Raw genomic sequence first — 16,990 nt, 5'->3', positions numbered from 1 at the left:
AAAAGTAAGAAAATTTCCATAGAGAATGATTTTTTTGGGATCAGTAATACATAAATGTGTAACTGAAAACGAACCTTTGAAGAATTCCTCTAGATGCATAGGGAGCTATTGATGGAAATTTTGAATTATATTCCATACCAGAATCTATGGTAGAGTCATCTATTTTACGAGACACATCTTTATTTTTGAGCAATAATGCTGTTGACAAGTTTTGATAAAATCAAACATTAGATTAGTTTTTATATTAAAACAAGTATATTTCGGTTTTTCCATCGGGCAGGGGGTGGTGCTCTTTCATCTCCCCTTTCCTGACTACACCAATGATAACAGTCAATAACTTCCTAAGAACTCCCATGTTTACGAAAGTGCTACACTCCGACTATGGTTGTCCCACATCTGCACCAAACGAAGACAAACGCATCTTAGCGTCCACCTGCCACCCACACCATCGCCTCCGCCAAGTGCACCCGGATGCAGAAAGCTACAATCCGGAAAAGATAACTTCTTCTACGTGAAACGGAACGAAAATTGAAGCTCAACTCAGTGGAAAGGCATGTTTTCCTCGATGCCAACCTCCTCGCAATCCATCAAGTTTGCATCCATTTGGGGAAAACACAAGGAATCACAAACACAACCAGCATCACATCCAGTGCCGAGCTGTTTCACTAGGGTACCGGTACCAATGGTTGCGAATGTACCACAGGTACCATATTCCGGAACTTATGATTCTATATAAATAATTAGTGAATTAAAGTGATAATACGTTAAATTTCTTACTCCCTTATGTAACATGATCATCAGTAAATTCATTTCCATCTATTATTCGTCATAATTATAAATAAAACAAATATCGTTCGTGGCGGACTCATTCGTCAGTGGTTCAACTTAAATTATCAGCGTTAACGATCGTGTAAACGCGCAAACATCATTTGATTGAAGTAACAAAAGTTGATGAACTAATTTTTATAGAAGTTTCAACATACATATCAAAGAAGAGATGTTTTAAAGTTTGTAATTCTGTTGTTATTGTGAATACTCATTTCCGGTGCATAAACTGTCGGAATATGAGCCAATGTTAAAGCCCGGATTTTGAAAGACAGTTTAACTGTGTAATTGGTTTCAGTTAAAAGAAAAATAGAAATTGAATAATAACAATAACGTAGTGGTTATCGGAGATTTATTGATTGTGAATGTTATTTGCTTTTCTATACCAGTTGAGCCGAAATCGATTTATTCAAGCCAAGCACTTAGATCAGTATGGACACCTTAATATCAGGGTGCTTATTTTAACTGAGGGAGAATAGTTTTATTAAATGTTATTTTTTGTGTGTGATACGGATTTTCCATTAAATTTTAACAATATTGCATGCTATACACGATGTCCGGATTTTGATTCAAAGTGTCCGGATTAGGAATCGTTCTAGTATCAGGTGTTCGAATTTAAAAACAGTATGTTATCCTCGTTCTTTACAAAATTCATCACTTCGTGAAGATTTGCTTGAAATAATTAAACATAGTGCATTAAGGTTTTCTAAACACTCATCATATTCAGAGTTCGAAGTTTTGTGTATTTAGCGCGGTATTGATGCACACGGTAGGCTAACGCGATTGAAGTTGCACCGGACAGTTGGCATGAGGATCGTCCAGAGAACTGTGCGGAACGCACCCATGGTAAAGGGAATAGAATGTCATAAATTTATCCAACTAGAGATATTATTTTGCGTATGATAGCAATTCTGGACAATTTTTCTCTGATTTCATTTCTCTATCAAACTAGCTAGATTCCTTTCATGTTTTCCCAAATTACAAGGCAAAAGCTTGGATTTTTTTTATCATTTATTCTTGATTATAAAATAGGTCTATTTATCATGGGCTGATTACGGGGGACCCGAGGGGATTATCCCACCTTTTAGGTCCCAAAATCAATTTGGCTTTTTTATCTCTCGAGATCTTTTTTTATATCATGAAAATGATTATTGAATATCCTAATTTATGGATGGGATTTAGAAGATTCATTAATACCAAGAGTCAATGTATTATGTATGATCTACAACACACTAGAAATACACTGTTAATAACGAACTTCGGGAAATTTCAATAATATTCGGCGGTCATCGGATATACTTGCACAAAAAGTTCATTAATCAATGTATGTGTATAAAAATCTCGAGTTGTTTCAGGATCAAAGTTTCAATATGACCTCTTTAGATCACATTTCAAAAAATCTCCAATTGTGTTGTAATTAAATAATGTAGGCTTCTGAATTACGGCATAAAATATTATCTTTCTAGCCCGATTCATTTCCATCCTTCTAATTATCGCTTTTGGCATTTGACGATGGTTTCAGCCAAATTCACCGCCCCCGAGACTAGTACCCGATTAAAGACTGTTAAGGCCCGGATCGCCTGTTCAAAGCATCCATCCGATCTATAGTTCCATGTTTGCATCGCCTGTCATCGGTCATAAATAATTACTCCACACCACCATTTCCGTTTTGCTGGAAGGAAAGCGTAGGTCAAAATGGATTTCAGTGAATCATTTGCTTTGCATGCTGTGACGGGTGATAGACTTGTCCTTCAAGCGTTTCAACGACGCGGTTCGAAACCAAACCCGGAATTATCCCTAAATGGTGTTCAGTTAAGATTTCAGTTTTGCTGGTAGTAAATTAGCGAAATGGGCTCTATTTAGAAGGACTAGATGACCAGACTATGTTGGGAATGTTCTGCTTAATTACCGAAACTGAAAAGATGCAGGGCCGAGACTGTAGTTGTTCGTTGCCAAATTTTTCCCAGAAAGAAGTATCGTTTTGCATGGAGAAGGTGGAATAGATTTGGCTGAAAATTAGTGCAGTTTACTTTAGAATTCGATGTCGATATTGGAAAGCTTCGGGAAAAGCACTTCGGGGAATTTCCAATTACGTAGGACAATCGATGCGTTTTTGACAAACTATTAACTGTTTGTATTGTTTCTCTTAAACCTTGTGTTATTGTAGATTGGACAAGTTTGATGCCCCAATGGTAATATGAATCTCGAATAGTCGCCTTAACACACAGTTAATGAGCTAAGCCATTGTCTATGATGCCCGTTCATCCGGGAACTTGTATGAGTGATGTTGGTCAGTCCGGTATCAAGGAGAGTTCTTTCCAAGGAGCTAACAAAGGTTTGTGTTGGTGTTTGCATTCCTATATTCTTCTTTCAGTTTAATAATTGTTAGATTTTACGCTTGCTGAATGCAATTTTCCCGATTGAACTTATTTTTATTCTACTGATATTTTTAAATATCGATTCAAGCATAGTTTATGCTCTATTCTCTTTTCTTCTTGGATTAAGTCTCACTGGGGCGAGCCGTATCAGCTAGTGTTATTTATATGTGCTTTCCACGTTATTAACTGAGATTGCTTTGCCTAATGCACATTTTCGATTGTTATGATGTGGGTCGTCTTACTTATGCCATGGAAGTCAAGGAATTTCCTTCGAAAAGATATCTGGACCGGACCTGTTGACCAGACCTTGCATGGGCTTTGTTGTAGCCCTGATCTACAGGTAGGAAGGCCCTTTTTATTAACTTTTGATAATTGATGTATCAAGGAATTTGTCCTTTAGGCGTTATTTGCAGATTGCAGTTTCACTTTTGTAATGATGTATCACGAGATTTTGTCATGTTAAGATTCATGAGAGTCAATTTAGTAGGATAGGCCCCAATATTTTGTTATTCTCAACACTTGCTTGTTATAGCGATCAATTTTACCCAGTGGGCATTTTCAATTTTTATATTCAGCCATTTCCATGCAACGATCTAATGGGTTCCCGTTCCCGTGAAATTTGCTTATTTTGTCCTTATCCGAATAAGATACACATATTTTTGGATTTTTTTGATTAGCGTGACCATTTCCGATAAGAGTGCCAGAAATGCGCGTTTGCAAAATTTTCTTAAAAATTATAACTTTTACCTTTCGCCGATTTTCCATTTTTGGCGAAATGAGGCCTAAATTTCTGACTTTTCAGGAAAAATTATAAATTTCACCATTATTGTGTTTGTAGACATGAAAATAATGTCTTTCGTTTTTGTGTTTGGGCCTCGGACCAAAGGGTATGCTTGTTCTTAATTTTTTCTGAAGCTCAGATTTTCGTAAACTGTAATTCGCGATGTATGTATGTTAAGGTTATGAGATATATTTTTTTTTTAATATTATAGTTTTTTATCGGAACCACTGCTTAGGTCTCAGGATTGATTTGTAATGTTTAAAAATATCTATTGACAGTTAAACGTTTCAATCTTTTTGTATTGGAATGGAAGCTTAAATTTTCACTAATTGGGACAAAATTGAATTAGCAAATCGCATTTTCTGGTCCCTATTTCAGAATGGTACCCTAAGTCAACATCAAATTACGTGTATCCTTTTTCGATAGGAACAAATAGCACCATTTTGCACGGATTCGGACCACTTAGATCGGTTTGTATGGCAATGTGTTTAAATAATTTTATAAAGTTTATTTTTAAAAATTAGTTTATGAAATTGGACAGGCACCTTTGCTGAAATTGTTGATATATAACAAATCATTACACAAACGTATAGTTCATGAGTATTTAGTTTGTCATTATTGGATTTATTTCTATTTTTTTTGTGAGTGTTCATTTGCCTGGATTAAAAGCGTTCTTTTCATACTTCAGATATCCTCTCTGGAATTCCGTAATGGTTTTTTAGATACTGCGAAGTTTTTACAAAAAAACAAATGTCGATTTTTTTCAATATTTATTCTTAATTTAATCATTCTTTGTTTCTTTGAGTAGATAAGACCAACATCTTTTCCTTTATAGATACGCCGGGCTTTGTACCCGAGAAACCGTGCGATAATCGAAGGTTATGTTGTACCGATTTTTTTTCTCTAAGAATTCAATGGTATGTAATGTAATATTTGTTTGTAAAATTATAAGACGTTAATTGTTTATCATTGCTATATATACAAAACGAATATGGGATTTCTTATGGACACACGAATCCAAAAGTATTTTATATAATTGAGCTTTGTGGGGAAAAAATCATTATTCGGTATTTACTGGGTATCTTGTACTAATGATTGGTGTGTTACTAGATTCGGTATTCCGCCCACAAGTAGTAGGACAAGATCCCTAATTGCACTATGGCCAATATGCAAGACGAACGAAAAGTGTTAGGATATTTAGTCTGGTTTGTCATGTATAACCATCTGAACAGATTATTCCGATTTGTTGTTGCTCGCTAATAGCTGGTTCGATTGAGCTAAGATTTCGATACAAGGGCTGACAGATTTCAATTTTGCCAATATAGGTTAGGATAAGTGTAAACTTGTATGCATGTAAAGTAACATTTTTTCCGCTTTGTTGTTGGAGCCCCGTCGCTAAAGCAGGCTAATGTGGCTTTCTTTCTTATAGTATTGTTCACCTCAGACTGGAATGTGTCGCAACTATGATTTTCTTGTCAAAAAATGCCCCTATTTTAAATATAATCTCAATAACTGAAAAGTATGAAATATAATATGTCTTAGGAGAAGTTATGCGTTTTTAAAAGTAAACAATGACACTAGAAATTGAAATTGTTAATCGTCTAACCAGATAGCAAAAATGATTTGATGAAACGAAACATTGAGGTTCCTTGAGAGTTTTTAAAATAATATTTTTTTTCCTAGTATCTTTCGAAACTTACTTGTGACGGATGTTTTCTTAGTGAAATCTGGATTCTAGTTAGGTGTCCAGTTGATGGACTCAGTTGTTACCTATTTCGCCACTAATACTTTATGTCTTCTTGAAATGTGAAAGACCAATAGTCAAGTTTCGAAACCTTCAAGAGATCGGGATTGTCCGTGCCCCGAACCTGCATCATCTGAAAAAAACGTCCCCCTTAGATACAATTGAAACCTGTAGTTTGTTACTAAACAGTAACCCAGCAAAGATGAATAGCAATTAAATTACATTCTGTTTACCTCGGTATAATCATTTGATAATATATTTGTTTTCATCATTGGCTGAATTAACAGCAATATATAAAAAATGAGAACTCACTGTTTGGTCGAATCACGATAGTAATTTAGTTACACTATTTTCAGTTGGAACTAAAGAGATTGGGCAAATGTATTGAGAGTTTGGTCCCGGGAGTACCCGCATGACATATTACTATCTTTGACAGATCTAAATGAGACAAAAAATTGATATTGGGGACAAGAATATCGTAATCGTGGGAGAAAAGTTATGTGTGCTGGAATGGTGTAAGAAAGAGTATGTTTTGGACAGTTCTCCTATTGACTAATATTTACTTGCCCAATGTTAGAATTCGTGCCTATGTAATGTGCTAGGTATGTTTTTATCTAATTGCTTAAATATTATAAAATGTTGTGATTTGACACAGATTTCAGACGTTTTGAGTTGCTGAAATGTGATTCATAAACATTACAGATGTAATATATAAAATATAATGTTTGGCGTTTCACAAAACGTCAATTTAGCGTAACAGTTGAACCAAATAGCACATCGTTATTTCCTATTTCGTGTTTTGCAAGTATGTTTTGTATAAAACGGCGTTTATCAGAAGATTTTACAGACTAGTATCGTTTTATCATTTACAGTGGTTGTGTTGTGTATCATGTCTACACTGGAAGAAATAACTCCGCTTTCTCGTAAACGCTTACAGCGGCTGAATCCGCGCGTTCAGTAACCTCACTATATCTTGATTCAATAACAATATCTAGCAGTTCTATTGTTATAGAGAAGGAGATCATTTGAACTAAGTAGTACTTGTGTGTTTGGGATGTTTGCTGATGAACAACTGCCAATAATTGAGCAGAGGACATTTCGAGTATTGCTATCAAATTCAGCTCCATTGGCGACGCTGAGCACATGATTTGGTCCACATGCTTCGTAAGAACGCTAAATACCATGAGGATGTCAAATAATTGTGTATGTTTGGAACAGTAATCATACCATCTTCCAAGAAGATGACGCAACACACTTGAGCTTGGTAACAGCTTTCTCGTGAATTAACGGCATGCAAAAACATGGACATCGAGTGAGTGGTCCCCATCAAAAGGATGGGATGTTGAGGATCACGGTCGAATAACGTATGACAGCGCAAGCTGAACAGCAAAGTAGGACGCCACCATTGTTTCACGTTAAGATTTGTGGAGATTAAAACGCAAGATAAAGAATTGAGATGGACGATTGGAAACCGTGCTGATCGGACTGAGCAAACAATTGAATGTCCAAATTTACTTGAACTGTTTTGCCGCCTCTAAGGAATTGGTTATTATGGATGTAGCACCTACTGTCAAGATAACTTCCGTATAATGGTTATCGCTAAGTTATCCACAGCAAATGAAATCTCGGAATCGGTACCAGGTATTGTTGATAGATTGCACATCTCGTAATCACGTCAAATTATTTGATGTCTAATTTCTACCCATACCTGATAATTATAAAAATGTGCTTCAAATATCCTAGTGTTAACAATGAACGTACGAGCCGCACTAGCAGACTTCAGGCGTCTGAAGATTACACGGAGTCGCCACAGATCTTCTATCTTCAGCAGTGTACCGGAAGGTTTTGCTTGCTGACCCTTCTTGGCTATGTACTACAGTAAAAATTAGCCATCACTCGACAGGTGGATCATTGTGATCGTTGAACTTAGTCTATCGGTACCCGTTGGTTTGCTGAAAGTTTAGAATTATTCTAGAGGAAAAAAAACTGAGCACCTACACAGAGCGGAGAGCGCTGGTGTTCGATGAACAGGACGGCAAAGGAGAGGCTTTCAACGTTCGAATTTGAGACAAAAGAGCAACCAATCCTTTGAGTGAGTTAAGGATCGTTCAACAGTCAGAATAAAAGGCAATTGTGAGGATGTATTGATTGACTCATCAAGATGATTCCGAAAAGTTGATCGTTGTCTGCTCGGCTTGATCTTAATCTATTTTAGCCTGGCCGTTATTAAACATCTGACAAGAGCGTAGAGCCAGGTTTTAAACTCTGACCTACAGAACGTATAGTTGTTTCTATCCGTCTTTTTTCTATCCCTGTAAACTTGCTAAAATTGTCAGGCTCGTACACAGTACTGGCGTAAAGAGGGAGGAGATAGGGATTATAGATATGCACTCATTAGAAAAATAGAGTCATTGGACTCGCGGAATTATTTACCAATTCGGTAACACGATAATTAACAGATGAACTTTAATTAAGACTGGTTGACATCATGTAGGAGCTCAGGGTGATTACTAAACATCCCCGTCTGCGTATTTACAGCGCGAGTGGTTTTATGTGAACTAGATTGCGATTTGATTTAACACATGAATCACAAAAACTACGATATGTTTATGGCGTAGCATTTAGCAATTAATATTTCAAACTACATTAAAGTCTTTTTGACTGCTTGATGATGTATGGTATTGAGGTGGAGTGAGCTTGGTTTTATTGATCCTTCGTAAAATTCGTCTGGAGAAATATTTACTTCAGCAAAACAAACAGTCATTCTTTTATAAGCCACCACGCACTTTTCTTTCACCGTTCCATTTCTTTTTTCATCGAACGGCTATTTTCTTTAGAATACAGTTGGTAATATTTTTCCTTATTACGAAACAAAACATATCGTATTAGGTCGCTTAAAACGTTAGGAATCATGTTGATGAGTTTAACTGTGGAATAGCAGGGCATCTGGCAGACAACTTTACTGAATAAATAGTATTTTAAAATGATTTTTAATGTTATTACGGCTCTAACATGTATGTTTTTCATCTTTGAATCAAAGTCTTTAATTCACTTCTTTAAAACCTAGAACATCTAATATTATGGTGCAAAAACGTATTTTTTTCATTTTTAATTAGATAAAATTTCAGCAAAGGATTTAATTAAAGAATAGAAATCCATGCTCACCCATGCGGATACTTTTTTCTCCCCCGACGGTTTTTGACCCCCACACTTTTGTTGTATTCATTAGGATCTTTCAAAATGACATAGAGTCATCTGTGTCACATTCGGGCCCAGATTTGCAATGCTCCTTTGCATATATATTTTTTATTTGCATTTAACGATTCATAAGTCACGGAAATTTTTGAGGATAGCGTGTTTTGGATTGTAACTAAATTTCAAAGTGATTTTCCAATTTTTGCTATTAACGAATTCAACTATTGTTTATCAACACGTTTCTTCTTCGTTTCCTGGCGTTAGTCCCACTGGGGGACAGAGCTGTTACTCAGCTTAGTGCTTCTTCGTTGAGCACTTCCCATTATTAAACTGGAGCTTTACTATGCCAATGACCATTTTGCATGCGTATACTCGTGGTGGCGTACGATGATCTTTATGCCTGGGAAGGTCGGCGAAGAAAAATTTCCAACCCGACAGGCATCGCGTCGACCGGTGGGAATCGAACCCAACGACCCCTCAGTTGGTCTAGCTGGATATGGTGGTCGTGCGCGGGTTTTACCGCTAGGCTGATCTGGCCCTCAACACAGGTTTTATATAAATTGTATGGGGAAAAATGGATGGGTGTTATGAGCTACAATATATTGGTCTCATCGTTAACTGTGTCAGTAGCATGGGTAAAATGCGTGTACGGATACAATGATAGCAAATTTAGTTATCGTTCGGTTATCTTAGATAACAGAATTTAGATTGTAAACTTCAGCGATATGAATTGTGTCATGTTTTGTATGCATCCGTATGTAATTTTGCTCGAGGAAATTGAGCCGTCCTTCATTATGCTATAATATAAATATGTGGCACTGCTGGGGTAGCCATATTGCAGAGCCCTTATTGCTTGCAAGCGCAAGGCGCGTCGTACGATCTATACCAAAGGATCGGACAAGGTCGAGTGACACAAGTCGATATACAAAGGTCGCATGGAAAAGGTCGAGGGCAAGGTCCGACATGAACAATGTGATGAAGAAGGTCGATGGCAAGGGTGATTGGACAAGGTCGAATGGACAAGGTCGAGGAAAAAGGTCGAATGGAAGATCGTACAAAAGGTCGATGGAAAAAGGATATGTGAATGACAAAGGCGAAATGGAAAGTCAAATTGGACGAAGTCTGATGACAAAAGGTCAGATGGACAACATTTCGGAGAACAAAGGGCGTAGATCTTGAATAAGAAAGAATTATCACAAGCGTCAGCTCAATAGTACGTGCGATCGGGCTATTTTCAGAGAGACCTACTGAGGAGGTCATTTCGTGGTCAGAGTCTTTGGGTGAAATTTTGTTAGACTTTTCAGGTCGTTGGATCGAAGTTCTGTGTACGTTGCTGTGCCTTATGTGCAAGGAGCCGCACATTCTTTCCATGCTACCGTGCACTGTCACGTTTTGAGACCATGTTGGTGTTCCTCGCTTTTTTTGGGTGAATTTCTCAATGCGTTCTCATGCGCTTGTCAATGTTGTTCATAGGCACTATATGAATGTGCGACAAAATTTTGAACGAGATCGAATTGTAGCTGCCGGATCGGCGTTTTCGGACTTCATGTGACATGTAGACCTGCATCTAAGGTAAAAAATAGCTTGAAGACTCTTCGTTACTGACAGTTTGTTTTACTACTTCTATTACGATGCATCGTGCCTTGAGCGGCATGTGTTAATCTCCTTAGCGCAGCGCTTCGAATTTTCGTTAACCTAGCCGTTCTAGCGCAGCACATACGATTCTATGCGGTGAAGGCGGTTTTGGGTTGGAGATCGTTGTTCATTTGTTCGTCGTGTAATTTGTAACTCTAGTGCATCGAGGTGATGCACACGATGTGCTGTGTGGTGGATGACCGAGTGCTGGATGCAGTAACTGCTGGTGTCATTCGATTTCTGATGTTAGCACATGTTGTTGCCCCAGGATGTCGACTGCAGGCAGAGGGTTTGCTTTGCGAGGATGGTTCACTGTAAGCAATGTTCAAGGCGGCTAGGAGAAGCGAGTTTGCCTAGGCTTTTTCTGCTGCATATGTTAAAGTGCTTATATGAATAGCCTCTTCCTCGTAGTTAAACCATAGGTGGTTCGGGAAGAAGGAGAATGATGGTTGGTCCAGAGTAAGTGTATGTGTTTTCTGTAAAACTCTATTCAGAGCATGGGTAGATGTTCAGATCGTCGGGTGGTGCGACATCACACCTGCTTCCTGAAATTATCTCTACGGTTCGAGTTGCAGATCGTCTCTTATAAACAAGCACGAATGCACAAATGAAAGTGATCGAAATTATCGAAAAGCTACAGTAAATGCTAGGTAGCTGAGAGGCAGATCTTACCCTAGTTGGGGACTTAATTAAGAAATGATGAATTATTTTTCCCTGATTGCTTAATTTACATCAGTCGAAACCAACGTAGTCAGATAAAATGTAATATGCATAGCTAAGAAACAGCAAACTTCAAAAGAAGAAAATCCCTTTGTTAGAAATGTTTAAATTGAAATGCCATACAGCTTGTGAAAGCATAAGAACAGCGATATTTTATAAGAAGGAAACATTTCAATTTCAAAATAATACAGCCAAGGATGTGAAAGTTGACTTCCATAAAGCAGCCGATTATAATTAGAAGGAATATGTCGTATCGTGTCCTACACAATTATTACTATAATGTATAAGCTCGCAAAGAACAGCCATGTTTAAAGAAGGACAATCTCTATTGGAAATGTATTGAGAATACGTAAATAATAATTTTTTATGCTGTTGAAGTATTCTCAATAACAACCGAGCATCAGAAATGAATTTTTGTTTGGAATAATAGGCATTAATACGAAATTATGCTTCAACGATATTCTGAGAAACAGGCTATCATTTAAAAGAAGGAAAACTTCAGATGGGAGGGAGAACTTTGTGATTGTAAAAATGTTAGCACTGAGGTGTACGATTAATCCTTTTCCAACGGTACAATTTAGACCTTTACGTCCAATCTCGACCTTTTAGATCCATTCGACCTTTTTGTCCATGTCGACACTTTTGTCCATTCGACCTTTTGTCATTCGACCTTTTTGGTTTCATTCGACTTTGTTGCCATTCGACTTTTTCCTTTCGACTTTTGGTCCATTCGCCTTTTTCCATCGACCTTTTGTCCTTACGACTTTTGTCATTCGACCTATCTGTCTTCAGGCCTTTTATGTTCTACAACCCTCATGACATGTTTGGGGACTTTTTTGTTGGCCCTTCAGTTTTTCTTGAGATGTGGTCTCATTGCGGTTCATGCGCTCCATCAATGTGCTGTTTTTAAAAGGTGAGCGCAAAGACATTGTAGTGATTACAAAAGTTTTCACCTGGACGAAATTGTAACTCTTGGATTGCGAGGTCTTGACCATATCATATATCCATCTTAGGACACCAGCATTATGAGGCGAATAGAGTTTTAGAGGCTTTTCGTTACTAAGCAGTTGTTTCACAACTTGGAGACCAGATGGCGACACCGTAGGCGCCGAGCAGCAGCATGAACGGTCTTCCGATGCACATCACCTAGGCGCTTGCTTTTAGATTTTCGTGAGCCTCGATCGCAGCGCAGCCACCCTAGGATGTCCGATGAGCTGAAAGACGTTTGGTGTGTGTGGTCTGGGGGAAGTACATTTATGTTGCCCTGAGAATATGTAACTCTAATCATAGGTTATTTCACGTGGCTGCGATAGGATTCTCAATCATTTATTATTCATACGGGTTCCGGAATCCGGAACGTCCCAAAAAGTTATTTCCATCGCAGTTTTGTGTATGTAATTCATTCGGCTAGGTTCGGTTTTGTGGATATGTTTGGATAACATTTCTCTATAATAAGAAACCATTACGCGACTCTCCTGTAAATTCGGCTACAGTAATGGTCATGAAGAAGCCGTGTTCCTAGAGACCCGGAAGGTTGGCAATCTGGAACTTCGCTGAAATTACTCGGATTATGCCCCCCGTGGTGGGAGGTCAGAGTGTGGTGAATTCTTCACGGGACTTTTTTTATGTTTGGATGTTTTTGCTAACAGGATACATGGGATAGTCCTTGTGGTACCTTTCAAAGTCCGGAATGGCCCGAGAAACCGGCATATATTCGAACAACTAAATTTCAATACCACAACTAGGCATGCACGGATCAATCTTCCTGATTTTGATCCTTGTTGGCTCTTCGAGTTCCATTATAGATTGAATGACACTTCTGGCTCATTGTGACCACGAAAAAAAACAGAAATGGCCACCGAAGAACCAGTATTATGGGCTTTTAAGTTTTTGATGTTGTGATAATAGAGAGGTGGAGTAGTGCTAAGTTGGAATGAGAAGACAGATAATAGATAATATACATATATAATTGCGATGGGCAATCATAACCTAAAGAGTTATGCTTCTTCGAAGAACTCGTACGTGAGGTACATTAGATTTTTTTTTTCCATCAGAGGAGTGGTGAGGAAACCGCGAATTTTACAACGCCAGCGTCCCAGGGGCTGGCATTTGGTAATTATATCATGGCGGGACCACTATAATACAAACCTGAAATGTACCAATCGCAAGTCTCTGGTAGGCTATTGGCTGGGATGATTTCGTTTATATACAGATCAGTTCATAGTGTCATTCAAACTATAGTAGTTTTACAGGTGTTCAATATCATGAGACTGGGCCGTCGCCATGGCCTAGTTTTGGGGCTAAATCTTGTGGTACCTGTTACGGGTTTCCCGGTGGCCATTTTCGGTGCTTTAGAAGAACCAGTAGCCCATCTCGTTATCCTTTTGGAAAATACACCAGTTCATTTGGTTTAGGGCTTGAGTAATTCATCGAATCGTTCCAGGATTTTGGCCATCTTCCTGGATTCCAGGAACCTGTTCCTGCATGGACCCATTACGTATACCGATTTTTCAGGGGATGTTGCCGCAGATAATTGGTTCCTTATAGTTTAGCGTAGAAATGTTATGCCCAAGAATAATTTCATTCAACGAATAGTGCGTTGGAACTTACTTCTCAGATTTATTTCCGGGAGTTTTCCGGAACGTGGGATATTAAATAAGTAAATGATTTTAAGATTTAGACTTTTTCTGCACGTGGAAACCTATTCAACAATATGAGGCGTCATCATTACTTATTTTATTACGCAATACTTACAGGCTTGTTCCAATATAAGCGGTGGAACTCTAGACTTTTATCCCGGATTCAGGCACAGATGTTCTCCGGTGCACTCCATGACCAATTCGGATTGCTGGGTGGGTTTCTGAACAAGACATGATGGGTTTTTGCATTTAAGCCTGCAGCTAATTGCAATTCCGGTTAATACCACTGGACTTTTAGCGAGCTGTTTTGATATTTCAAATCCTCAGAATTGGTAAATTGAGTTGGCGCTTAGTGTATCTTGCTACGTTAGATTTCCACAAAGTTGGGTGACAAGACTCCCCTTAGTGGGCAGACCGCAATACTCATTTTTGAATGTGCTTGCGCAGGAGTCGAGTAAGAGATGTCAGTTTTTGAGCCTTTGTGAGGGGTGCCAATTTTGGTATTCATGTAGGCCGTGCCCTGGTTTATGCGGTTATACAGTATGGCATCCGAAGACACGTTTCTCGAGGCACCTCAATGTCCATAGAAAACACCCAGCGGATGCTTTGAGCGAATGCATTTTCTCGATATCGTACTCTAACTTTGTGTTAAAAGCTCACTGGATTTTCCAGTTGGTAAGCATGTTTGATTTAAATGAGAGGCATCGTTTGTCATAATACTATTAGCCTATGTCATGATCGACATGCGTTCTCCAGACATGTTCAGAGAAAGAGGTCAGATGATTTGGTCCAAATTCTTGCTTCTTCATACGCGCATGTCCTCATTTCGGAACACACTTTACAGTATTGACACCGGATCTAGGAATTCTACGCCGATAGCAATGTTTACAAGTAAGATTTTTTAAAAGGTTTGGTAATTCAAATCCCTTTTGGAGGCGACAGGATAAATCCCATCTGGCTCCGGAATTTGACAGGTGCAGCAAACTATTTAGTGCAGTTGAATCGATCCAGTACTTACGATACGCGAGTCGAGGCCAGGACTCGAAACTGCATGAAAAGGACTTTGGTTTTATCCATAGATGCTATGTCACAAATCCAGGGAAGTGTGTTTTGATAACATTCTTAAAACTTCTTCATCAGAGAAAGTAAGTACATTAAGGTAAGCGAATTTTTCGTTCCTTGGAAATCCTTGATTTGCAAATGGTTTTTGCTTAACGACTGACTTCACTCAAACTGAACATTTGTACAAGTTTTTTCCAGCCGGATTGTTCAGCAGAACGAAGAGCCTTTTGTTAAGCCTTGCGGGGCCGACTTGAACGGACTACTGATCCAGCTGAAGGGCCTGTTCCAACTGCTTTCTGACAGTGTTTCCTTGAAGTCGTAGTCAGTCGGAATTCCACCATGGGGTCCCTCTTGTAGTCTTTCAGACCTTCGAGGACTGCTTCTTCAAAAAGGCTTCATATGGAGGATGTTGTTGTATTCCACAGATCTCGATCACTTGGATATTCATGGACGGGGAATATCCATGAAATTTAGTCGCAACCCAATTCATTTAAGGTTCCCGTTGTAATGACGTGGGTTGTCCTAGAACGCAAGTCGTGCGCAAGTGTACATTTGAATGTTTCAAGAGGGTTAGCAGATGATCAGATAATGATTCATATCTGGATTAAATGCCAAGTTTCCGTCATCATGATGATTCTATTTGAGCAGATCGTTATTGTCTCTAACACTTCTTCTTATTAGTAGATACCCAGGTTGGGCGTTTGCCTATGTAAGTAATCAAAGATTGTACTATTAGTATTGCAATTCAGACTGGAGCCTCTCAAATTGATATCTAAGCTGCTCGTTAAGCATTATGTGATGGCACTGCCCACAATCGTGGGGAGGCCATTTCTGTTACGCAGGTGTACGAACAACTCGTTTGAAGTCATCCGTTGGGCGAATGGTTTCATCATGTGGTAATATACGAACAATAGACGTATTCCTGTTGAGGTCGCCAAAGAAACATCGATTTGAACAGCAAATACCAAAACTCTGGCCTAGCTTTAACTCAGAATGTGTGTTTAATAGCAACGATTTGTGTTTTATTAACGAGCCGCGCGATGCGCGACATGGAGCGCGACGTTTTGCACATTTAAATTGCTAAAGAGTAGCAACAAACTGGGTCCACAAAGGCACCTAGATAGACGGTCCATTTTACGAAAGGTAGGGTTTCTTGAATAGTGACTTGGCTGTACCATTTTGCCTGAGTCTGCATTCGTGTATTCTGGTTGCTTCTTCGCTTTTGCGTGTTTATCAATAGATACCGATCTGGTTTTTTCGCCGCTGAGAATTTGAAAAAAAAGTTTAATCCATGGCCTATTATTGCGGTAGTGGTCCGAGTTAGGTTAGCTTCAGGATCAATCTTCAGCATAAAAGAACAGCAGCAGATCTGTTCCGTCTGGAGGGAACGAGCAAGAGTGACTGTAACAACTTTTTGACCGAGGACGGCCGAAGTAGAGAGTAAGGATCCTCGCTGGACGCTTTCGTCTTGTAGCGATTACTTTACGTGCTCCTGTTCGGGAGGGACACTTCTTTCTAAACAAGGACTGAGGAAATTGAAGTCGAGTATAGCTCATGGCCAATACAAGAAAACAAACATGTATCATGCGCAGAGTTTAAGCTCATTGCCAAGAATGTTTAAAGTTGAGTCGGGTAAAGCCCATGGCCAACGTTTTTATTGCGCCGAGTACAGCTCATGGCCAATATGGTTAAGCATGCCAAGTGATGAAATCCGTAGAGTATGGATTGTAATAATAGAAAGGTTTGAGTCGGGTAAAGCCCATGGCCAGCAAAACTGATGGAAAATATGCATTGGGAAACATTTGACTATTTTGAATTGTTACAATATTAAGTATTATCGAACAATAAATTGAAATGTTTAGCGAAATTTGTATTATTCAGTGCAGTGGTGGCGAGGTTTTGAACAAGAAATAAAATGAAATGATTTGCATATCAACCACTATGGTATCATCGAATGGATGATAGATTTTTGTTGATTTGGTGTATGTAAATCAAATTGGTTTGGTTTTTT

Source organism: Aedes aegypti, chromosome 1, assembly GCF_002204515.2.
Source record: "Aedes aegypti strain LVP_AGWG chromosome 1, AaegL5.0 Primary Assembly, whole genome shotgun sequence".
NCBI classification, from domain to species: Eukaryota; Metazoa; Arthropoda; class Insecta; order Diptera; family Culicidae; genus Aedes; species Aedes aegypti.
The sequence above is the reverse complement of the archived record's forward strand: the minus strand, read 5'-3'. Positions refer to the sequence as shown.